The following is a 24,353-nucleotide window of genomic DNA, read 5'->3' on the forward strand; positions in this document are numbered from 1 at the left end:
TGCCAGTTTCTGCTGTACAGCAAAGTGAACCAGCTGTATTTATACATATATCTCCACATCCCCTCCCTCTAGAGGCTCCCCCCCACACTGCCGTTCCCACCCCTCTAGGTCGTCGCAAAGCATTGAGTTGATCTCCCTGTGTTATGCAGCAGCTTCCCACTAGCTATCTCTTTTACATTTGGTAGTGTATCTATGTCAATGCTATTCTCTCACTCTGTCCCAGCTTCCCCTTCATCCCCCTCTCCACCCCGTGTCCTCAAGTCCGTTCTCTGCATCTGCATCTTCATTCTTGCCCTGCCACTGGGTTCATCAGTGCCATGTTTTTTAAATTTCATATATATACATTAGCATACGATATTTGTTTTTCTTTTTCTGGCTTAATTCACTCTGTATGACAGACTCTAGGTCTATTCACCCCACTACAGTAACTCAATTTCATTCCTTTTTATGGCTGAGTAATATTCCATTGTATATATGTGCCACATCTTCTTTATCCCCAGAAATCATCTCTTAACATGTTTCAGTGGGACACAGGGGAAGAACAAGACCTCAGGAGCTAAACAGGTGGGTTTATTATAGCCGTGCTTCATTGCGTACCAGTTGTGAGCAACTCATTCATTCATTCATTCCTTCATTGAATCGTGCCCTCCTGTGTCTCCATCACTGACCAGAGTAGGCATCATTCCAGTCCTCAGAGAGCTTTCAATCTAGTAACATGGATACTAAGCAGGCAAGCACATGTATACGTAATTATAATTTGAGATAAATTTTGAGATGTAAAACTGGGGTATAGGGAGAGAGGGTAACAGCAGAGGATTGTCCCTTAGTTTAGGGGGCTAAGGAAGGGAATTCTGGGGCTGAAGGGTGGGTAGGGGTTTCTCAGTCAAAGAACAAGGGAGAGAGTTGGTTTGGACAACAAAGCTCTTAGCTGCAGGGGAATTTGGCCTTATTTCACAGTCGTGCTAGTGGTGACTGTGTATGACTTGTCACCAGTGAAAATTGCAGCTATTACATCACATTGAAATTATAGTAGTTATTAGACCCATTGCTGGATCTTGTTAGTTAATGCCGTGATAAAGAAGCACATGTATTATTGCTACATCAGAAGTGAATTTTTTAAGAGATGTTTTTAAGAACAGCTTTAAGTTGACAGCAAAATTGAGCAGAAGCTACAGAGATTTCCCATAAACCTCCTGCATCACCTCCCCTTATACGCACAGCTTCCATCACTATCAAAATCTCTCACCTGAGTGGTATGTCACACATATATTTTTAAAATAATATTTTGATAACTGTATTTTGATATAGCTTGTTTCCTTTGTAATCCTATGCATTTTATTTTATACAGTAACAAACATCCCAAGCAGGGTTCCAGAGGCTTCCCCAGGCTGCCAAAGCAGTTCAGAGCACAAAAGGGTTAAGATAGTAGGCTGGAGAAGGAACTGCCTGTGGGAAGGGAAGGGAGGCAGCGCTAGTGTAGCAGGAGTGGGGTGAGACAGGAAGAGGGTGGCAAGATGACACTGGAGGGATGGAAGAGCCTTGAGGGTCACGTTGAGGAATTTGATGTTCTCTTACGGACAATGGGAAACAATCGGAAAGTTTTCAGCATAGATTGACTTCATGATTTGACTTACACTGAAACATTAAAAGGATACCACCATCACCACTATCACCACCTGTGGCTGCCTCATTGTTGCAAGGGAGTAAAGGAATCTGGGGTTGGTAGAGATGAAACAGGGAGATTTGCAACTTGGAGTAGGGTGATGGCATTGAAATGTAGAAGAAGGGAATGGAGTTAAGATATCCTTTGAAGGTGAAATTGGAAGCTTGAGACAATGAATTCGATGTGGGAGGTGTGAGAAAGAGAAGTGTCAGGGATGATCCCATGGTCTCTTAAGTCACCACCAGCTCATGATGGTGCCATTGTCTGTGATAAAGAAGACGGAGGAGGGCCAAGTGGGAGAGGAGTGTTCAGTTTTTGACGTGTCAATTGAGGGGCCTGCACGATATCCAAAGGGATGTGCCAAGGAGGCGATTGGATAAATGAGTCTGGAGCTTAAATGAGATCTGGATCGGAGATATGAATTTGGAGATGCCAACATATAGATGTCATCGGAAATCACGGAGATGAATGAGGCTGCCTTAGGCAAGAGTGAGATGAGAAGAGGACCCAGAATGGCTCTGTGAACTTCAAAATTTAGACACGGTGTAATGATAGATAACCGTAGTGATCGTACAAAGAGCTAGCATTCATGGGGCTTACTATGGGCTGACTGTGCATTGTTCTAGATGTGTGGCATGAATTTCTTTCTTTCTTTTCACAATAACCCTGTGAAGTAAACTGAGATATCCGAGCCCACAGTGAGTAGTTAGAGGAGCTTAGGGTAGGAACCCAGCAATCTGGACCCAGAACTTCTTCCTTAACCCGTGTGGAGCCTGAGACAGAGTAGTCAGAGGTGTCAGGAGGTAGAAGGAAAACCAGCAGCGTGATGTCCAGGAGCTAAGAGCAGAATGTTTCCGGATCGAGGGGTGGTCAGCCTGGTCGGATGCTGCTTAGGTTCAGCTAGACGAGCTCCAAAGAGTAGGCATCGGATCTGGCCAGGTGGGGGCGTAGGCAACATCAGAGAAGGCAGTTTTGGTGGAGTGGCAGGAAGGTAGGAGTGGAAACTAGTTGGTGTGGCTCAGGGAAAGAGCTGAGGATGTCGAAATGACATTGCCCTTAACTGTCTCCTGAGGTAGTTAAATACTTGCAGGTAGTTAAAAGGTTTGGAGGAAGTGTGTATAAAGCGCACAGCACCGTGCTTAGCACACAATAGGCATGCAATAAATGTGAACAGTTTTGCTACTTGTCTGCATTAATCTTGAGATCATAAAGGCCTGCAGTACTGGTGACACAGGAGCAAGAGTATGAATGTATAACATTTGGTCAGCCAGTGTATATATGAACAGGTACCAGGACACGCTCAATGAGAGTTCAGGATGAAGAAGACTAACTATCCCCTGGGTGAATTGCCAAGCTGGTACTAGATGAAGGGCATACTTATAAAAAGGTAATGAGTGAGGCTGTCTGTGACATACCACACCCAGCGAGTATGCAAATAGGGAGGGTTGAAGGAGTTCAGAGGGGAGATCTCTGGGCTCCGATGGGGTGATGCATTTGCCTGGAGAAGAGATGGACCCTATTGCCAGTGCCCCTGTTTCTGCATAAGGAGGGAGAGCCTTGGGTGGGGGCAGTGGCTTTGCCCTGGGCCTTGTCAGGTGTCAGGCTAAGCTCTCAGTCATACATCCTCCTTGTGTGGCAGTAACACTTCACGTTTAGAAGCACCTCGCTCCACAGGGCTGAAAGCAATTTGTAAGCAGAACTGAATATATCTCATTACTTCTCTCCACCCAGCCTCCCATCCTGCTGAGAGTGATGGCTGGCATACAGGAAGGAACCAGAGGACCCTGGTGTGACTGAAGACAGCACTGGGAAACTGCCACAGAAGTAACTTGGAGCTCAGAGTTAGAAAACTGGGTGTAGACATGGGTTGCTCCTAAAATTTCTGAGAGCAGCTAATCAAATCCTTCCCTAGAGGGGCAAGCAGTGAAAGCAAGCCTCCTTACTCTTGGCTCCCAGAACTGCTTCTGCTTCCTGAAGAAAGGTGCATCCAGCCTTCTCCCTTCAGGGAGGCCATTGGCATTTCCTTTGCCCCTGAGGCAGTGTGACTGATGACTGAGAAAAGCTGGACTTCTCTTCTCACAGAGGACAGCCCTCCCCAGACTCCTGTAGCTTTTCGGGGACACCTGACCTGTGGCCTTGGCAGGGATCCTGGGAGGAGGGCAGGTAATAGTGGGGTAGGGCCAAGTAAGTCATGGCAGGTGGGCTGCATGACAGAGCTGTGGGTGCCTCCAGGGGTGGAGGGGGTCACGTGATGCTCGGTCACTCAGGTCTCCTGGCTGCAGGCCTTGGACTAATTTGGGGTGCTCTCTGGCTTTCTGAGTCACTTGGAACTTGCCCCAGTTTATGTGGTATTAGCACATGGCTCTCCAGAAAGTCTTCTTTTTCCCACGATTTATATAAAACCATTGGCGAATGTGTGGAGTGCCCTTGGGAATGCCTGCAGAATCTCTAAGTGCTGGGTGGAGTCTTTGGAAGGGGTTAAGTAAGGTAGGCCTGGGGAAGACTGTGCAGGAACTTGTAGATTTTGCAGGAATGTCTATTGTGGGAATTAAAGGGAAAACATCCTCTTTTTTTACTTACTATTCCTTTTCCTCCTAGCTTGCCTATTCCCAGTCATCATTCAAGGCCCAGGTTAAGTTCTGCATCTTCTAGAAAGTCCTCCATGATAATTTTTTTCAGTATTCTTATTTTATTTTTTATTGAGGCAAAATTCATATAATGTAAAATCAATCAGTGGCGTTTATTGTACATTCACAATAATATATTCACAGTGTTGTGCAATCGCCACCTCTATTTAGTTTCAAAACATTTTTATCGCCCCCAAATAAAGCCCTGTATCAATTAAGCAGTTACTCTCCACTACCTCTCCGGCTCCACCCCAGTCTGACAACTACCAGTCTGCTTTCTCTCTCTATGGACTTACCTATTTTAGCTATTTCATATCAGTAGAATCATACAATGCATATGCCTGGCTTCTTTCAATTAGCATGATGTTTTCTAGATTCATGTATGTTGTAGCATGTATTGGTACTTTATTCCTTTTTATGGTTGCATAATAGTCCATCATTTGTATGCACTGCAACTCATTTATCCATTCACGTGTTGCTGGGTATTTGGGTTACTTCCACATTTTGACTATTGTTAATAGTGCTGCTATGAACACATCTGTTCAAACATTTGTTTCAGTACTTTTTTATTTAAACTTTTTTTAATGTTTGATATTTTTGCTTTGTTTTCTAGATTTTAAAACAATAAGGTGATTCCCTAGCATCCTTCAAAGATTACTGATGAGTTTTCCATTATTATTATCATTACGAACACATGCATTGAAACCTATTTGATGTTTTATATTTTTGTTTTTATTTTTTATATTTATTTATTTATTTATTTTTGATCTTTATTGGAGTATAATAGCTTTGCACTGTTGTGCCAGTTTCCACTGTACACAAAGCAAATCAGCTGTGTTTATACATATATGCTCATATCTCCTCCCTCCTGAGCCTCCCTCCTAACCTCCCTATCCTGCCCCTCTAGGTCATCAGCAATCATTGAGTTGATCTCCCTGTGTTAGGCAGTAGCTTAACTTCTTTTGGGTATAAGCATAGGAGTAGAACTGCTGGGTCGTATGGTTCTATGTTTAGCTTTATGAAGAACCAGTAAATTATTTTCCACAACAGCTGAACCATTTTGCATTCCCACCAGCAAAACTTGGTCATTTTATTTCATAATAACTCTTCTATAGAGGAAATTACGGTATGCTTTACCTGTGTTAGATGCCTTCTGCGTTCTCTATTGTTGTTTCTATATCATTTTTAACTTAATTCTAAGCTCTGCAACCTCACAGATGAATCTTCATTATTTGTTTATTTATTAATTCATGGATTCGATCAGTCGTTAATATTATGGTTTAGTAGCTAAGAATCCTGGCTCTGGAATCAAACTAGCTGGGTTCAAGTCCTGGATCTGCCAGTTGCTAAGATGTACCATTTAGGACAAGTCATTTCAGCTCTCTGCATCTTCATTGCTTCATTTGTAAAATGGGAGCAGTGATAGTTGTATTCGTTTCCTATTGCTCCTGTAGCAATTACCACATACTTTGTGGCTTAACATGGCACAAAAGTGTCATCTTACAGTTCTGGGGGTCAGAAGTCCGGAATGGGTCTCACTGGGCTAAAGTCTGGTGTGGCAGGCCTACACTCCTTCTGGAGGCTCTAGGGGACAGTTTGTTTCCTTACTTTCTCTGGCTTCTAGGGGTACCTGAATTCCTTGGCTCTTGGTCCCCTTCCATCTTCAATATCTGCCGTCTTCCATATCACTCTGACTCTGCTTCTATAATCACATCTCCTCTGACTCTGACCCTCCTGCCTCCCTCTTTTAAGGAATCTTGTAATGATGTTAAGCCCGCCCAGGTAATCCAGAATAATCTCCCCATCCCAAGGTCTTTACTTAATCACATCTGCAAAGCCCCCTTTGCCAAGAAAGGTTGTCACATAGTCACAGGTTCCCAGGTTTAGGTTGTGGACATTTTGGGGGGGTCATTATTCAGCCTGTCACAACCATACTACCTCCTAAGATTATTTTGAGGATAAAATGAGATATTTCACAGAAAGCACTGGTACTCAGAGATGTTAGACGTTACTGCTGCCCCTACCAATGTGCCTTGTCCTACGGTTAGGTTTAGTACCTAGAACATAGTGAGTGCCCTGTGGGTATCTGGGGACTGCATGCATCTGACTCCTAAAGTCTCAGTGGTGTTGCCTCCTAAGAATGGATTGCCTTTTCTCAATAGGAACAGAGTCACTCATCAAACTCCTCATGACAGAGTCCTCTCTGGGGTTCCACTTAGTTCAGACCCATCTCTTTGGGAATTTGAATCCTCAAGCGCCGGTCTGTCCCAGGAGTATTAATCGTCTCTGAGTTACAAAATCAAAAGTTCTGGGTCACAGAACACACACCTGATACAAGACTGTTTTTCAAAATATACAAAGAACTCTTAAAATTCAACAATGAGAAAACAAACAACCCAATTAAAAAATGGGCCAAAGGCTTTAACAGACACATGACCAGAGAAGATATATGGATGGCAGATAAACATATGAAAAGATGCTCCATATCATAGGCCACCAGGGAAATGCAAGTTAAAACGACTGAGGCGAAGCGAGAGGGTAGCACAGACATATATATACTACCAACTGTAAAGTAGATAGCCAGTGGGAAGTGGTTGTATAACAAAGGGAGTTCAACTCGAGGATGGAAGATGCCTTAGAGGACTGGGACGGGGAGGGTAGGGGGGACTCGAGGGAGGGTGGGGGGGGGAGTCAAGGGAGGGAGGGAATACGGGGATATGTGTATAAAAACAGATGATTGAACTTGGTGTACCCCCCAAAAAATAATAAATAAATAAATAAATAATAATTTGAAAAAAAAAAAAAAAACAACAATGAGATCCCACTACAGGCCTATTAGAATGGCCAAAACCCAGGACACTGACAATACCAAATACTGGAGAGGATGCAGAGCGACAGGGACTCTCATTCATTGCTGGTGGGAATGCAAAATGGTACAGACACTTTGGAAGACACTTTAATGGTTTCTTACAAAGCTAAACACACTCTTACCATAGAATCCAGCAGTTGTACTCCTTGGTGTTTACCCAATGGAGCTGAAAATGTATGTCCCACAAAAACCTGCAAATGGATGTCTATAGCAGCTTTATTCATAATTGCCAGAACTTGGAAGCAACCACCATGTCCGTCAGTAGGTGCATGGATAAATAAACTGGGACATCCAGACAATTGAATATTATTCTGCACTAAAAATAAATAAGCTATCAAGCCATGAAAAGACAGGCGAGAATCTAAAATACATTTGACTAAGTAAAAGAAACCAATCTAAAAAGGCTACATACTGTATGATTCCAATTCTATGACATTCTGGAAAAGGCAAAACTCTGCAGATAGTAAAAAGATTAGTGGCTGACAGGTGGGGGAAGGGATGAATCGGCAGAGCCCCGTGGCTTTTTAGCATAGCAAAAAGACCATGGTACCGTAATAGTGGATACATGTCATTGCACATTTGCTCAAATCCACAGAATGTACACCACCAAGAGTGAACCCTGATGTACACTAGAGACTTTGGATGATGATGCGTCGGTGTAAGTTTGTCGACTGTAACAAACGAGGCTGTGCTTGTGCAGGGGCAGGGGGACATGGGTAGTCTCTGTACCTGCCTATCAATTTTGCTATGAACCTAAAACTGCTCTAAAGAAAATAAAGCCTTACAAAAAGTTCTGTGTGCCCAGGAAGTCATAGTGAGGCTCAAGAATGCAAGGTTGGGAGATAGCTACATGTGAAGGGAAGTGAATCTGGAACTTGATTTGAACTATGAAAACTTCTGAATTGCTGTGCGTGATGGACTTTTAATCCCAAAGAAGATTCTGTTTGTAAGAGATGTTCCACCAGGGAACAGTGGAGGGAGGATCCCTAGAACCCGCTCACTTTGTCTTGGTCTCAGAGATGGGCTCGAAGGCAAAGAGAAAAATGGGAGCAAGAACCTTCAGACAGCATGACACCCGTGCATAGTCACTTAGTCCCTTGGGGAGAGAGGGAGATGTTGCTGTTGATGTTGTCAGGCGGACTTGCTGATAACTACATTGGCTGCAGCAGCGCCAGTTGGAAGATGTGAAGCTGCTCTCCAATCCGCTGGCAGGGGCAGAAATTCCTTCCCTGTGTGTAACTTAGAGAACAGTGAATAGAGGCCAGGTCCCTGGGTGAAGTGATTGTAGGTGGGGCTGGGGGATAGAGGGCTGAGTCCTGGTGAAGAAGCTTGAATTCCTTAATTTTCCCCTCTTGGCCTTGGCCACCCCATCTGAAAAAGGTGGGTGGATTGAAGATCTTGCACAAGTCCTGGCAGCCTGTGATTCTATAATTATATAAAGAGTGATGACACAGGATTCTAAAATAAATACTTCTCAGATGATTCATGTGAAGATCATCTGAACAGACTGTAAATTTTGGATTTTGACTCAGTCCATGGAAACGTCTCGGCCACGTCCTCCCACTTATGTTCAGTCGTCTTACGGAGAGAAACCCTTGGGTCTCCTGAGTTCTGCCTCTTAGCCATATTCTGGTTTTGCCGTGACCAGATGACCCCTCGGGGCTTTAAGAGACTCTAAAGTTCCTAGGGTGTAGGAGAGAGAAGTACTGATGATCATGGGATATTTCCCAAGAAACTGAGACATCAAGGTGTTTTACTGGTCACTGTGGTTGTAGAAAAAGAGGACCAGAGGTTCAAACCTCTGAGGTTGAGGCAGGATTTAAATAGCTTCCCTGCTAGGACCACAAAGGACATGACACTGAAAATCAGAGGTGACCCCAGAGTGCATGACCAATAGGGAAGAGTCCTTCTTTTGGGTACTTTCTGGGACCCCTGAACTTTGAGGGGAAGATGGAGGATTCTAGGTTGAAATGGATCTTCCTAATAGTCAGGATAATATTATACTGCAAGAAGAAAAAAATCAAGCCACATGGGTAAGAGAGGAAGTGGCCCTTCAGGGCCCAGGGTGAGGAGAAGGGAGAAATCAGAAGGATGGAGGAACGGCAGGAGGGGCTGCATGAGCAGAGGTCCAGGGTCAAGACCAGGCTCCGTGTGTTTAGGAAGCTACAACCAGCTGAGTGTTTCTAGGATGTGGGATGAAGGCGAGGCTGTGATGCGATGGGCTGAGGCTGGAGATGTCGGCAGGGGCAGGCCAGGGAGGGTGTGGACCAGGTAAGGAGTTTGAACTGGATTCTGTGAGGGTGTGGGGGTGGCGAGCCTTGCAGGGTGTCAGGCAGGGACACGCCACAGCTTGTTGAAGGTTCATTGCTCTTGTTCCCCATCAGCAGGTGCACGCTCTCTGCCTCCTTATTTCCACGGCAGCCCCAGGCTCTTCACTCAAGGAATTGTCACTTCAAGCCGAGAACAAGCACAACAACAAATTCTCAAGAGAAATCTGTGTTTTCCCAAAGTGTTGCTTGCAGAGTGGGAGGAAAGAAACTTGACACCAGATATTTGGGAGTTTGGGGGCAAACAGTGTATTTTGCACATTGCCGCAGGGCATCCGGGTGTCCTCTTGTTGCTTGATTACATCCTGCGTGTTTTCATGGAAAATGCTGAGGCCACGGCAGGTCCATGCAGCACATCTCCCGCGACCTCTGAGGATGCCATTCCCCCTCCCTAAATAGTAACCCTCAGAAGACTCCCTTGCAGTCTAAGCAAGGGCTGTAGGAAAAGCCAATAGGATAAAAGGGAACAACAGTAACTTCTCTTGCTCAGTCTCGCTGGACACAGGGGATGTAGCTGCGACGGAATGTGTAGAGGTGGCCGGAGCCCCACACCTCTGAATGTGTTCTGACCAGTGACTGTAATGGAATTAGCACTGTGTCGTCATCGGGTGCCTCCTGTTTCAGTCCATTTGTCCACTGATGAACTGTGTGACTTTGGACAAGTCTCATTCCCTTTCTTGACCTCGGTGTTCCCATCAGAGGAATGAGACATGGAACTAGACATTTTCTTCTTGTTCCCAAATGCCCTATACAATCACTGGGAGTGTTCTTCCTCCAAGTCCGAGTCCTTCTGCCCATTTTAGCCTGAACACTTTGTGGAGGTGCTTATTTATAACCAGTTATTTCCAAAAAGGATTTGAGTCAGCTTACAATGTGAGATATGGTCACGATAGAATCATTAAAAGGCAATTAATGATCAAATGTCATTTGCTATGTGGTGGTGATGGGGTAAAAAATATACCAGAAACCTAGGGTGAAAATAGCTTTTTCAAGGAAGTACCAAAGGAGAATTTTGAGCTGCCTGGCTGCTAGAGAGAAGGAAAACCCCGTCCCATGCTCAGAAGGAGCCTTTCATGATTGGAGAGCTGGGTGTTTGCTGGCACCTTCCTAAGAGGTGCAGCAAGTGCTTAAAAATACAAATCACTAACAGCACTTCTATAAAAATGCAAGATACTCAGGATACTCTACGTGTGGCTTTATTGTCCCACTCTTAGAGATTCCCATTTCCTTTGGCAGAAATAAACAGATGTGTTTCACAAACTGATGAAGGTTGACAGAGTTGAGGTTTGCACTGAGCATTTTCTAGAAAGTGGGAGAAGTAAGCAGGCTCTGCTCTCCGTGGGGGTGGATGTGAAGCTTGAGCCTCCTTTCTGGAGGTGCCGGCCCCCTGGGCTCTGGGGCACCCACATTGCGTGTGGGGTTTGAGGCTGTCTTCTGGTCCAGCTCTCCCAGCTGACGCCAAGCCTCCCGAAGGCGATCTTCTCCCGGCTCCGAGCAGCTCCGTCCCCAGCCTCTCCAGGGAGCCAGAGCCCGGCTTCTGAACGACTCTTTTTCTCCTACTGACCTGGAAAAACCTCTCAGTGGGTTTGGGGAGTCTGCCTTTCCTCTTCTGACAAAATGTCGCATACTGAGTGCATCCGCTGCATAGCAACCTGTTGAAACCAGAGAAAATAAAAACTTAGCTTGAAAATGAGCAAGTTTTATGTGCCGCGGCTGCCGCATCAGAAGCACGCCTCTGCTTCCTGAACCCTGGCAGAGACAGAAAGCCATCCTTCCAACGGCTGGGATTCTGAATCCTCATAAGTATGGGAGCTGCTCTGGGAACTGAGGGCTCTGAGACCTACTCTCTCTCCACTGCACGTGCAGGTAGCTCACATGAAGGGTGGCGTAGGATACATGGGCACTCAGGCACCAGCAGAATGTAACACATAGCGTGGTGGAAGCATTATGTGTGTGTATGTGTTTAACTCAGGGCTGGAAAAAAAACGCTAAATGAAGAGCTCAGAACATCGGCTCTGTAGCCATCCTTAATACCGTGCGACTTTTAAAGCTGCAAGGGTTCACTTCAGTCTAATCAGGCTACACGCAGGATGGAGGCTCAACTGAGAGGCTCAGGTGATCCCACACTCAGCATAAAAATCGGTGGGGCTGGAGCTTTGGGCATCTTCTAATTAGGAAAGCCCAAGAACTCGAATCCTGTTAACACCTTCCTTGCTATTCCTCCTAATTTCCTCCTGTCTACTGAAATCTTCCTCTCCCATCATTAAAGCATTAATTCCCTTTCTGTCTATACTAACTCTGATTCACATTCTCATCTTCCTTCCTCTTTGAAATGTTCCTTGAATCCTCAAAGCTGCAGTAATTATAGGATGGTAAACTCAGGGCAGCTCAAGGTTGGCAGGGCCTTAGAAAACACTTCCTCTCCCCTCTCCTTCAAGGGAAGGGATTCCTTAGAAAGTATCTTTCACTGGTGGTCCTCCACCTCCTGCTTGAACACTGCTGGTGATGGGAAGCTCACTACCTTGTGTGCAGTGTGCTGCTCAGGAACTTGTGCTCTGGGACCCAATGGAGTTGGGTTTGAAATTCACTCTTCTGCTTACTCATCAGTTGTGCTTTGGCACTTTTTGCAACCTCTCCAAGGGTCTTCATCCTGAAAATGAAGTTAATAATAGGATCTACTTATAAGGGTTGTTGTCCTAGTCTTGGGTTTTGAGCAAAGTTGTGCCTTTTGTAAAAGATACTTTTAGGGAAATCATGTCTTTTCACTTTTAAAGAAGTCAAGATTTAGAGATACCTGAACGGTGAAATAAAGCCTGCGTATCTATACAGACATTTACACAGACACACAGTCTACTCCAGACAGTGGATATTCGGTGTGATATTCATTTGCGAGGGTTGCTGGGAGGTTTAAAAAATAAAATTTATTGTCTTGGCAGGGTTGCTTCTTCCCGAGGGCTGTGCAGAAAGAATCTGTTCAAAATCTTTCCCCTTGACTTGCAGAGGGTGTCTGCTCCCTGTCTCCTCATATCGTCTTCCCTCTCTGCACGTCCATTTCTGTGTCCAGATTTACCCTCGTTATAAGGACAGCACTCATATTGGATTAGGGCCATGCTAATATTCTCATGCTAACTTGATGACCTCTATAAAGATCGCATCTCCAAATACGGTCACACACTGAGGTGCTGGAGGTTGGGATGCCAACATACCTTTATTTGTGTGGGACACAATTCACCCTATAACACTGAGGAATGGACAAGGTGCCAGGCTGGCCATCTAGGGGCCTGGGCCTGGGTCTCAGTTCTATCGATGACAAGTCGCATGATTCTGGCTGAGTCCCTGGACCTGCATTTTCCCCACTGTGACATGGGTGGATTGGCCTGAATGGCCACTGAGGTCCCTTCTACCCTAGAGTTGCGTGGTTTGAGTGGCCCGTTTTTTTTTTTTTTTTGCAGTGAAATGACAGAGATTCTAAGGGTGAGGCTCAGATAGTGGGGAGACAGGGGTTTCTGAGAGGAGAGGCTTGTGCCCTCAGATCACCCCATCTGGGTAGCAAGGAAAGGACAGCAGCTTTCCATGGTTCTGAAAGAAGCCTTTTTTCCCTTAACATCCTGTTTACAATCCTGTTTCTTGGAGGAATGGCCCTATTTTAGCTACAGTGCTATATTTTGAAGGCCCTAAAAGCTCCATAAAGCAATGATTTGGAGTGAGGTAGCCGAGGAATTCAGTGACTTTAAGAGCATATTTGTAGTATTTCATAAAAATAAATCAACTTTTACTTTTTACAGGAACAAACATTTTTAACTGGGAGACGTTGTCGTGTTTTCCCCCTCTCCTCTAATTCTTAGAATAGTCTTGTAGAAATGGTACCCTGTAGAGTCCTTTGTGCATTTCTGCCTCTTGGCATCACTGTGGAAGTCTTTGTAGGATGGTTTTATTTTTGTTAAGTGATAGTGTTTAAATGTTGATCCATGTCAACAGAACACCGAAGCCATCGGCACGTAATTGCATTAATATTAACTCTCATTTTAAGGAGAAAGCCGCTTTGTAATCACTTGTTATTTAAACCTGACTGTAACCTTAACAGGAAAGAAGAGGACAAGCTGACAGATCCAAGCCCCTGTCCTATCTCTCCATTTAGGGAAAGGGTGGAAGAGAATGGCAAGCCTCTCTGTCACACAACATGGTGCTGGGAAGACGTCAAGATTTTCATCAAAGGAAAGGGAGATTGGTGCTTTTTTTGTTGGATGTAAGAATCTAGGCTTAAGCCCATGCAGGGAAAGCTTTAGAGGAGTTGATGTTTGTTGAATGTCGCTAGGAGATCCTGACTCAAAACAGATGTACCCCGGGGTGACTCTCATTTGGATACACTTAGTGATGCAGTGATGTGTGTGCCAACGTCTTCTCTTGGGGAAAGTAACTACGCCTTGGGGTTGGGAACGAGGTGTCTTCCAATGGGGGGGAGCTTCTCTTGCTGATCCCTACAGTGATTGAGGAGGGAATGAGGGCCGAGGTCTGAGGTCTCCTAGAGAGTGCTGCCTTGGCCAGAAAACGGCTGTTTTGTCACATCTGGCAATAGGAACATGGCCAGCTGCCCCCTCCCTCCTGAAGTGGGGAAATCTGGGTACAGCAGAGAGCTTATAGGAAAGAGTGCTTTTCATCATCCAGAACCTCAAGGCCTGGCCTGTCTCTGGAGATGGTGAAACATTTAGGCTATATCTGTACTTTACTTTGTTCCTTTGTGATTAACTTGCCAATGGTGTTGACTTGACTCTGATCAAGGAGATCTGCCAGCTTGCTTTTCTGCTAGGAGGGGCCCCAGGAGCTCACATTGACTCAAGAGCAGCAGAGACCGAGGCTTCTACTGTTGGAGCACCTGGCGAGCCTGGGTCAGCCTCTTTAATTCCTGGTCAAGTTATGGCTGACTCAGTCTGCCTCGCATTGTAGCCCGAAGAGTAGTTGATACATCATGGAAACTTTGGAAAATATTCTGATCAGGGAAAATTGATTTTATATGTACTAATGTGAAATAGTTTAGTAAGTGAAGCATCACGATCATGGTTGTAAGAACCTTTAAAAATGACCAGATTTCCTCTTTTTTGCGTCTATAACCAGGGAAGTCCCAGGGATGGGGCTTAGTTGAAAATGCTTCTGCATGTGGAGGGGAGCTGGGCTGGTCCACGACTGTAGGAGAACAGGCTCCTTTGGGAATTGGGTTGAAGTGTGAACCCAGTGTGAACTGGGTTTCAGAACTCTTCAGGAATTGATTATTCTTCCATTGCTCTGCCTTCCATGTCTTTTTTCTTTCTGAGGACAAGGCAGAACCCAGGTCTCTACATCTGCCTCCCCCCGCCCACCCCCATCTTCCCATAAAGCTCCCTATTCATCAGAATCTTCGTGGTCCTAACTTGTTTGCTAATAAATGTCTATTCCTCTCTGAAAGCAACCAGCTGTCTTTAGGCATCAGTATCTCCTCCCGTCACCCCCCATCACTATCACTGTCTTTGTTCTTTGGCTGCTGAGTCCCCAGCCGGAGACCTAAGCAGGTAGGATGATGTTTGGGGCTTTAGAGGTTCTATCCTTCCACAAGCAAAAGCTGGGTTAGCATCTAAGAACCTTCCTCTTGAGGGACTGGTCTTCTGCTCCCAGCTGCCCTCTGGAAAGATGGGCCATGATGCTATTAACAGCATCCTGTCAGGGGTTACTGGGAAAGAGCAAGCAAGGCCACTCTCCATCATGCTGAGTCCAATTTGGTCATCTAGCAGTCATTCCCCGAGGGCCCAATATGTGCCAGGCCTTGGGCTTCATGGCCATGAACCTGCCATGCTTCCTACTCTCAGGGCCTCAGCCTCTTGAACAAGACAAGATACCCACCAGGAAAACTGCCTTACCTAAGACCTGGGATTAGCATCTGCCACAATTACTTCACAGCAAGGAATCCGTACCTGTTTTGATGAATAATTAAATGAAGGAGGTGCCAAATGGCTACTAGGAAGGGATTTCCAGAAGGAAAATTGCTCTGAGATCTGGGGAAGTCAACAGAGAATGTTTGGCAATGGCTTGCGTAGCCCTGCAAGACTTGCGGGGGTTGAGCAGATAGAGAAGAGCAGGAGAGCCTTCTGGGCAAGAGAGTGGCCCCAAGGCTGGAAGGAACAGGGCAGAACAGAAATGGAGCTGAATATATATATATATTTCTTTTAAAAACTTTAAAAAATTTTTTCTTTTCCTCATTTTACTCTTTCAACCCATTTTTGCTACTGCCTCTTGCCCGCCCCACACTCTCTGATTTCCTCTTTGATATTATGTTTTTTTAAAACAGTCTGGGGAAGTACTGCGTTGTAAAGCCTCTCTTGCCTGCCAAGTTGTGCTCCCAAGTCCTCTAAGCTCCACATGCAGCCAGAATAACTTGAGGATGAAGCTCATTAATAATGTGCATGGGAAATCACAGCCTCTGTAGGAGGCCGGGAGAGCGGAGCTCTGCCCCTGTCAACTAGCTTTCAGAAATGGCAGCTCACAAATAGGATGCCCCATCCTGTCCCCACAGCCTGAAAGGCTGGAGCTGTCCACCCAGGTGTCCTGGGGGAAATGTCTTGGGTGAAATTCCTCCATCCCAGTGGGGCCTCATCTACAGGAGCGTGGTCTCCTGAAGAAGAGTTGCTTCCTTGCCCGGCATCTTTGTGGATATTTCCAGTTGGGGGAGGGGGGTTTCCAATGGCATGTCACGTCGCATGAGTACACCCATTCGTTATAATGAAACAGACTGCTGCAATGATGACAAATAAATTTAACACCCGAAGGATTGTGCGGCTATTCAGAGCCAGAAGAGCAGTCTTCAGACCACAAATCAACCAGGCTTTCCAGCTCTGGAGGGGCTCACGGCAGGGCGGGGCACCAGGGGGGGTCTTCTCCCAAATGGGTGACCTCACATTCTCCAAGTGTGATACTTCCTGAGAGCAGATGCATCTTGAGTATATTTCAGACAATATCCTCAATCCGTCGGGCCCTGGAGGCATCTCCCTGCTTTTTCTAATGCTTGTGAGCCTTTTCCCCTGCTTCCTTCTGAAAGCGTTTGCATCATCTGTCTCTGGCTTCCTTTTAGGAGGCGAAGAGGCCTGCTGTTAACAGTGGGCTTTCCCTGTGATCGGCCACCATCGGCGCGCACGCTCCTGCAGGATCCCAACGGAGAGCACGCGTCGACACCTCCACCCTTCAGCTGGAAACCTTTCGGTGGTCTCCCCAGACAGCCATCATCCGGTGAAGCTGAATCCCGCCTCGTGCGCTTGGGGTTAATGTATCATGGATTCCAGCCTGGCTATTTTCTTGAATGTTTTAAAAGGCTGTGCTATCGTGTCTTTGATATCCCCTCGTCCCCACGTAGGCAGTGTTTCACTAGACTTCTTGAAATATGGACACAAAATTTCGAGGGGAAGGAGAAGTATCAAAATCTTAACATAGAAATAAATTGGGAGGGATGATGGATGACGGGAAGTTTCCCTGAGCAGACTACAGGGAATCAAGAAGAAAGACCATTCTTTGTAATAAGAGTCAGCACAGAGTGAGCGTGATTATGTGTTAGTTATTGTGCTGGTCCTTTGCATGAGGGCAGCGTGGGTGATGGTTCAGAGCGTGACCATCATTCAGTGCTTGATTGCCTGGCTTTGAATCTTAGCTTTGCTGCTAACTAGCGGGGTGACCTTAAGCAAGCAGCTTATCTCTCCTGTGCCTTAGAGTCCCCATCTGTAAAATGGGGGCTAATCATATTACCTACCTCCTAGGATAGTCGTGACAACTAAGTGAGACAATTTACGTAGAGTACAGAATAAGATCTGTATCTTGTGAGGGTTAGTGAGTTCAATCACCACAGCATTTTCCCATCTTTAGGCTTTATTATCCTCATAACTTTGCTATAATCGCACACCCATATATTTACTTAATATTTAAAGACTTCGTAAAACTTAAAAAATTATGAATATAACATATTGAAAAGTGCACAAAGCATAGATAATTAATAAATTATCATGAAACTTCAAGAAACAGAACAGGACGAGGGCCTCAGACACCATTCTCTTGCTCCTCTACTACTCCTCCAGAGGTACCCCAATTCTGATTCTCACACTCTATCATTTAGTTTGTTCATTATGCATATGGGATCAGACAGTGTGTATGTTTTTATGTGTGTCTGATTTATATAATTCAGTTTCGTGTTTGAGAGCATAGCTCTGTGGTTGCATGTAGCTGGGGTTCATTTATTTTCCTAGCTGTGTAGGATCCCATTGTGTGAATATAGCACCATTACGTATTTATTCTGCTGTTAATATTTATTTATTTATTCTGCAGTTTATGGATTTTGTGTTGTTTCCAATCTCTGGGTATTACCAATAATGGTAGTATTAACATTTTTGTACAGACTTATTAAAGCACATGTATGCTGACAATATATTTAGGAGTGTAATTGCTGGGTTATAAGATGTGATATTCAGCTGTAGGAGGCAGTATCAGATAGGCTTTCCAATGACTGTACCATTTCATCTGTTGTGTAATCTTTTTAGTGATTTGTAGAAATTCTTTATATATTCTGGATACAAGCCCTTTGTTGGTAACATGTATTACAAATACCTTTCATACTCTGTGTAAACTTAGTTTAAATTTTAGATTTATCTTAAGTAGTAATACTTGTGAAATTAAGTTTGATATTATTTTTTACTAAAAGACATATCTATATTAGATAAAAGTTTGCCCCTGCTAAAATTATTTCCTCTCCTCCTGGTGGTATGCCTTATCATCCTTTAGGAAACCTCATGATCTCATTATTAAATGTGATAAAAGAACCTATTTGGTAGGTACCATTGTTACCCCTATTTTCTAGGTTTGGCATTAGACACATTGAGAGGTTTCATAATTTACCTGAAGACACAGCTTACGTGAGGACCCAGGTGTAGTTGCTTCCAGAGTTCATATTGTTTCTATCATGTCACTGGTCAACAGACTATTTTATCATCTGTTGTGTACTCTGGATCCTTGAGAGACCCTCTGCCTTCCCACAGAATCCTGAATGTGGTGAGGCCCTTAGCAAACATTTGGGGGGTGGATGGATGGATGCATGGATGGATGGATGACATGGAGAGTCAGTATTTTTACAAAAGCTCCCTGCTTGGGGAGGAGCCCATTCTCAGGCCAGGCCCTGGGTGTCTGTAGCCTGGATTGTGACCCCACAGCAGCCCTGCCATGCCCCTTCCCTGCTCAGTGGCCTTAGGGTAGAGAGATAAGAATGGAACTGGAGCTGAGGTGAGGAAATGGCAGTCCCAGGCTTGCCCTTGCTGGGGAGAGATATGATCTCGTCTTCATCAGTGCAGGGGTTGTTTAAGGAACTCTTGCTCACAGAGGAAGCAGACACTGGTGGTCTGCCTACTCTGATGAATTGTTAAACCACCTCTGTCTACATGTCAGGACCGGATTTGGGATGTGGGCTCTCCTTTGCGATGCCTTGATGGGGGCTCTATCTCTAGGACGACAATGGATGCCTTGATGGGGGCTCTATCTCTAGGACGACAATGGATGCCTTGATGGGGGCTCTATCTCTAGGACGACAATGGATAGATTCAAGGATCGGTTCCCGTGTTTCTGAGACCCCCTGTGTTTAACCTTGCCTCACTTGTGTTTTCCTTTGCACAGTGGAATTCGCCCTTGTTCACTTGAACATTTTCTAGCTCTGTCCCAGGAGCTGATCCGGGTGTTTCTGTAGAAAGGATGGTAAATTGGATTCTGTCTAAAGAACACAGATGAGGATCCCACAGGGAGAGCTCTGCTAGAGATTGGGATGGGGTGATTATGAGCACCACTGTTCCTGGCTTTAACTCTCTCTTGAGGCATTGTTGAAACTTTGCACACACTAAGTAGCTCCCAGAACCTTTTCCCATTCTGAGTGCCGGTGACGCACTGTTCTGGACTCTTCCTGAACATTTGCTGGGAAAGCGCTTGTTGTATTTAATAAATTGCATTGATTTATTGCCTTTATTGATCTACTGAAGCTCTCTGCATTACCAGAGGTGATGACCTTCTTAGGAAAACACGGAAGTTCTCTTCATTAGCATCCATTTTTCTATGAGGCTTTGGAGGGTGAAATACCAAGATGCACAGTGTTCATTCTGGTGATATATTGGGCACCATCAGGCTGAACAATGGCTTCGGTATAAATCGGTATAAATCAGGTGGAAGGAAGGATTCGAGGCTATTTGCCATAGGCTTGCAGGAGATTTTGTGATGAAATGAACAGGCTACTTTTCTTTCCTTCGGTGATGACAAGCTCCTCTCTTAATTTTCCACAAGGGAGTAGCAGCAGGCGGAAGGGGCTCTTCGGGGAGAAACATACCTGTGCAGCCAGATCAGTCTATGATGTTTCAGCACACCCCACTTAAGGCTTGTGCTGTGACAGCAGGTAAATCACTTGGCACTTTTGTGCCTGTGCTTCTTGTCTGTGTTAGTTTGTGCCCTGACCCTCACAGTGATAAGCTTTCTTTCTATCCCTCTGCTTCCCGCCCCAGATCCTGCTCAGTCTGAGACTGGCTCTGAGGCTTCCTGTATGCGGCAGGTCCTGAGTTCTGGGGAGAAGCCCAGACGAACCTGAGAGAGATGCCAAGAACCTAAGAGGGGCATTGATGCTTGACCCGTCCATCGCCTTCCTAGGACCTGCCTTAGGCCTCTCGCATCTTCCAGGAGAAGCCTCGTAGCATCTGGTACCCCCCTTCACCTCCTTACAGAGGATGCTGCAGGCTTAGGAGCCCCAGCTCTGGAAGCTTTAGATCCTGACAACTGCAGATCCTTCTGCCTTCCTCGTGGATGTGTCTGTTGAACACTCAAAACTCCATAGACTTTTTCCACATCTGGCCAGAAACACTTCCCTCTTTTTTGTACACTTACAGAGGAGAACATACTTCCACTCCAGGGGACCTCAGGCCAGCACCTGTGGGAACCAGAGACAGTCCTGAGTTTGAATCTAGTCCCATGCTGTGTGACCTTGGGAGATTACTTAGTTTCTCTGAGCTCCGGGTCCCTTGTTCGCATGAGGGGAATAATAATGCCAAACTCAGAAGATTATTGCAAGGACTAAATGAGTCCGTGTTTGCCAGGTGCTTAGCAGTGTCTGACACATAATGCCTGTGCAAACAATGCCAGCTATCATTATTAGCGAAGTTTCTCTAAATGCGCCTTAAGTGGACCGCACTCAAAGCTGTGGGCAGCTATCTGCCCTGTTAACTGTAGGCCCTGAGGCTATAATTGTGAGTGAAACCGACATACCCCTGCCTGCAAGGAGCTTAGTGTTCAGTAGATGAGACTGGCATTGAAACAGACAATTAAAATACTGCATGAGGTCTTCCCTGGTGGCGCGGTGGTTAAGAATCCACCTGCCAATGCAGGGGACACGGGTTTGATCCCTGGTGCAGGAAGATCCCACCAAAAAAAAAAATACAGCATGAGAAGTAATATGGGTGGAGGTGGCAGGTGGTTCTCACTGATCATAGGATGAGAATATAGGAGGAGCCTCTAATCCAGTCTAAGATCTGGTACCAGCCCTCCCCAGGCTGAGCCGAGCCTCTAGAAGCTGACCAGGACAGGAAAAGCTAAGGGGTAAAGGCAGTGTTGGAAGCCTTCTGTTTATAGATGAGCAATCATTTGTAAACTCTCCAAACCCCTTCAACTCTGGGCAACCCCAGCAAGGAAAAGCCTTCCACTCCCAGGATGTCACTTTGTCCTTTAAAAATTGTACGTGATCAACCTGATTTCTCTCGGCAATTGTTTATAATACTTGTCCAATGTCTTTCTTCCTTGCTGGAATGGGCGCTGCCTACAGGCAGAGCTCAGGGCCGTCAGTTACTTCCATAGCACTCAGCACAGGGTCTGGAACTTTTTCAGCTCAGTGATGTTATTGATTGAGATGGAGCAGACATTGAGACTTGCCACACTCTGCCTTTCAGAAATGCCCAAGAGCTCTGTGTATTCCCCCCACCCCTTCCCACAAGCTGGTGGCTGGCTCACAGCAGGGAGGATCTAGACCCTTCCGGCTACCAGGGTTGGGGCTTGAGCTGGGAGTTGTATTCATCTCGGCAGAGCAGCAACCTGCACCCCCTCCCAAAGCTAGTTTCGGCCCCTTTGCTCTGGCAGTGGGCTCCTCACTGCTCAAGGCTGCCTGTACTTCGTATCGGATAATCAATGCTACCCTTATCTTTGGAGGAAATGCTGCCCAGTGATATCACACACTGAATCGATTAAAAGCAGAACTTTGAACTCATCTGTTTGGCGAGGTCTCTGTAGAGTGAATCATTCAGTCCTCCTTTAATGCGGTGCTGATGCCTGCCGGAAACCTCACCTGCAGCTCAGGAGCAGCTCCCTTGCGGAGCCGGGATATCCCACATTTTCACAGGTTGGCTGGGGTAGGAGCCATATGATGTATTTGTTTACAGTGAGGTCACCTTCTTCAACCTACCCCCCACCCCCAGCTTTTGTTTTTAGCTCACTTCAAACAGAAAAACCTCCAGATTTTCTCTGCTTTTTGTTTTTGTTTTGACTTTGTTTTTTAATCCAGCGCTTGCCATCGTTGTACTTTCTTTGTAGAGAAAACCCCCAGCAGATGGATGTTTGTATCCGTTTCAATCTTCCCAGCCCTCCCCTAGGTGGGAGGTGGAGGTATGTGAGCTGGTCTCTTAACTCAGAAATGAGGCTAGGAAAAGGAGGAGTTCAGGAGGTGTGTGATCAAAGGCTGGGTTTATGCTATGGACACCTGGGGATTCGGGAGTCCTGAGGGAGACTCGTGTGGCCTAGAAAGGCCAGGGAAGACTCCAGCAAGGAAGTGAGACTGGAGTTGGGTCTTGGAGGAGGAAGGAAGAGTTGGAAGAGGGCTGGGATGGGGGTGGGTGCTTTTCAGTGGGAAGAGGGGGGCAGCTTGATAAAGCACAGAGCTGCTGATGAGCACGTAAGCCCAAGGAGAAGGAGCAGGCACTGTCAGAGGTATAGGTGGGCAGATTGTCTATGTGGGATGGTCAGAGAGCAGAGTATGCTGAATATGATGGTTACTTGATGTGTCATGCTGGCTGAGCTATGGTGCCCAGTTGTTTGGTCAGGTGTTTCAGTGAAGGTATTTTTTCAGATGTGATTAACATTTAAATCAGTAGACTTTGAGTAAAGCAGATTACTGTCCATAATGTGGGTGGGCCTCACCTAATCAGGTAAGGCCTTAAGATCAAAGACCGAGGTTTTCAGAAGAAGGGATTCTCCTCAAGACTGTCACATTGACAGCCTGACTGTGTTTCCAGCCTGCTGCCCTGCAGAATTCAGACTCAAGACTGAAGCATCCATTCTTAATTATCAGCCTTCCAGCCTGCCTTACGGATTTCGCACTTGCCAACCCCCCACAGCCCCATGAGCCCATTCCTTAAAATAAATCTTTTCTCTCCATACATCTACTTAGAGCCTTTTTTTTCTCTGGAGCCCCCTGGCTACCACCCTGAGCAGAGCTGGGGCTTTGCTGAGTGATCGTAGTCCGAGGGCAGCCTTTGAGAGTCAGGCTCCCTTTGCAGGGTATTTGAGGGCTAGACATTGAGTCAAATTCTGCAACCAAGTTCCATGCCCACAAGACTCTACCCAGAGGGGCTCATGCCAAGGGAATCCCAGGGACTCTTTAAATTGGACCTTCCATGCAGAAATGAGACAAGGGTGTTGGGTGGAGCCTGGCTCACTCTCACTTTTTTCACTTGCATGGAGTTGGTTTTTATTGACAAGAAGTCCCTCTACCAGTGGACATTTTCTTGTTAAAACCGATGCTCTTGCATTCTGTTGTGCAGCAAAAAGGTTGCTTTTATTTTGGCAAGCAAGCCTTGGATTTTTCCGAGCTAGCTGTGTGAGAAACATCCCTCCTGAAGGCCGCTGTGCAAGTGAGTCCCCACAGAAACATGCCCGAGCTGTCAGGTGCGGGGAGAAATATCTTTAGTAAGAGTAGGTCATGGAATGAGACTTCCCCACTGCAGCATGGATGGGCAGAGGGGGTTTCCACAAGGACAATTCTGAAGAATCTCTGTAAAAATGCATGATTCCATCTGTCTCCTCTCTCTTCTTTGGCTTCAGATGAGCTGAGCCATTTAAAAATTCCCCAGCGAGGGACCCTAGGCACCAGAAGAAGTGAGGAACAGATTTTCAGTTTGGCCCCGATTTGCATGAATTATTTTTGGCAGCTGAAATCATTGTCTGAACTAGAGGCTGGAGATGGGTAGTGGGTCTCCCCCGTAAGAGGCAGATTCCTTTTTTTTTTTTAAAGAACTTTTATTGAGATACAGTTAACATAATACAATAAACTGCATATATTTAGAGTGTACAATTTGGTATCCCAATCTCCCAGTTCATTCCCCCCCAACCCTCCCCGCTTTGCCCACTTGGTGTCCGTATGTTTGTTCTCTGCAGCTGAAGAGGCAGATTTTGATTGGTCTGGACAGACTGCTGGTGCTCTGGCCGTGGGGCTCTAACCTCAGCTTCTGGAGAGAAGGAGGAGGTGGCAGATGGGGAAGGTGGAGAGGAAATGGGTGAGCTGAGCAGTCCAGGGGGCCAGGGAAGGACTCTACATCCCCCTCACTGCCCCCAGGGGGAGCCAGATCCGCCCCCTCTACCCAGATCTGCTGCCTGGGAACTTCCAAAGTCTGTCGCCAGGGGGCGTCTCCTCTTCCGTGGGGCAGACTGATTTCTTCTGAGGAGACCGCCTTGTGATTTCTCATGATTACAGGAGAGCGGGGACCTCAGGCAGCCGGGGGGTTCTGCTGCCCTGGGAACTGGAATGGGGCCCCTCAGAGGGAGCTGCACAATTTCTACTGAGGAGGAGCTCAGAGGAG

At 46.0% G+C, this 24,353-nt stretch overlaps 1 long non-coding RNA gene across 1 annotated transcript; it reads left to right on the forward strand.

The window, feature by feature from the left end:
• Positions 1-517: 517 nt before the first annotated feature.
• LOC130856672 (uncharacterized) lies at positions 518-22,009 on the forward strand. Its single transcript, XR_009054646.1, has 4 exons — positions 518-564; positions 16,583-16,737; positions 19,810-19,918; positions 20,025-22,009. It is a non-coding gene; the product is annotated as an uncharacterized LOC130856672 (long non-coding RNA).
• Positions 22,010-24,353: the final 2,344 nt, after the last annotated feature.

This window comes from Hippopotamus amphibius, chromosome 7, assembly GCF_030028045.1.
Source record: "Hippopotamus amphibius kiboko isolate mHipAmp2 chromosome 7, mHipAmp2.hap2, whole genome shotgun sequence".
Lineage (NCBI taxonomy): Eukaryota > Metazoa > Chordata > Mammalia > Artiodactyla > Hippopotamidae > Hippopotamus > Hippopotamus amphibius.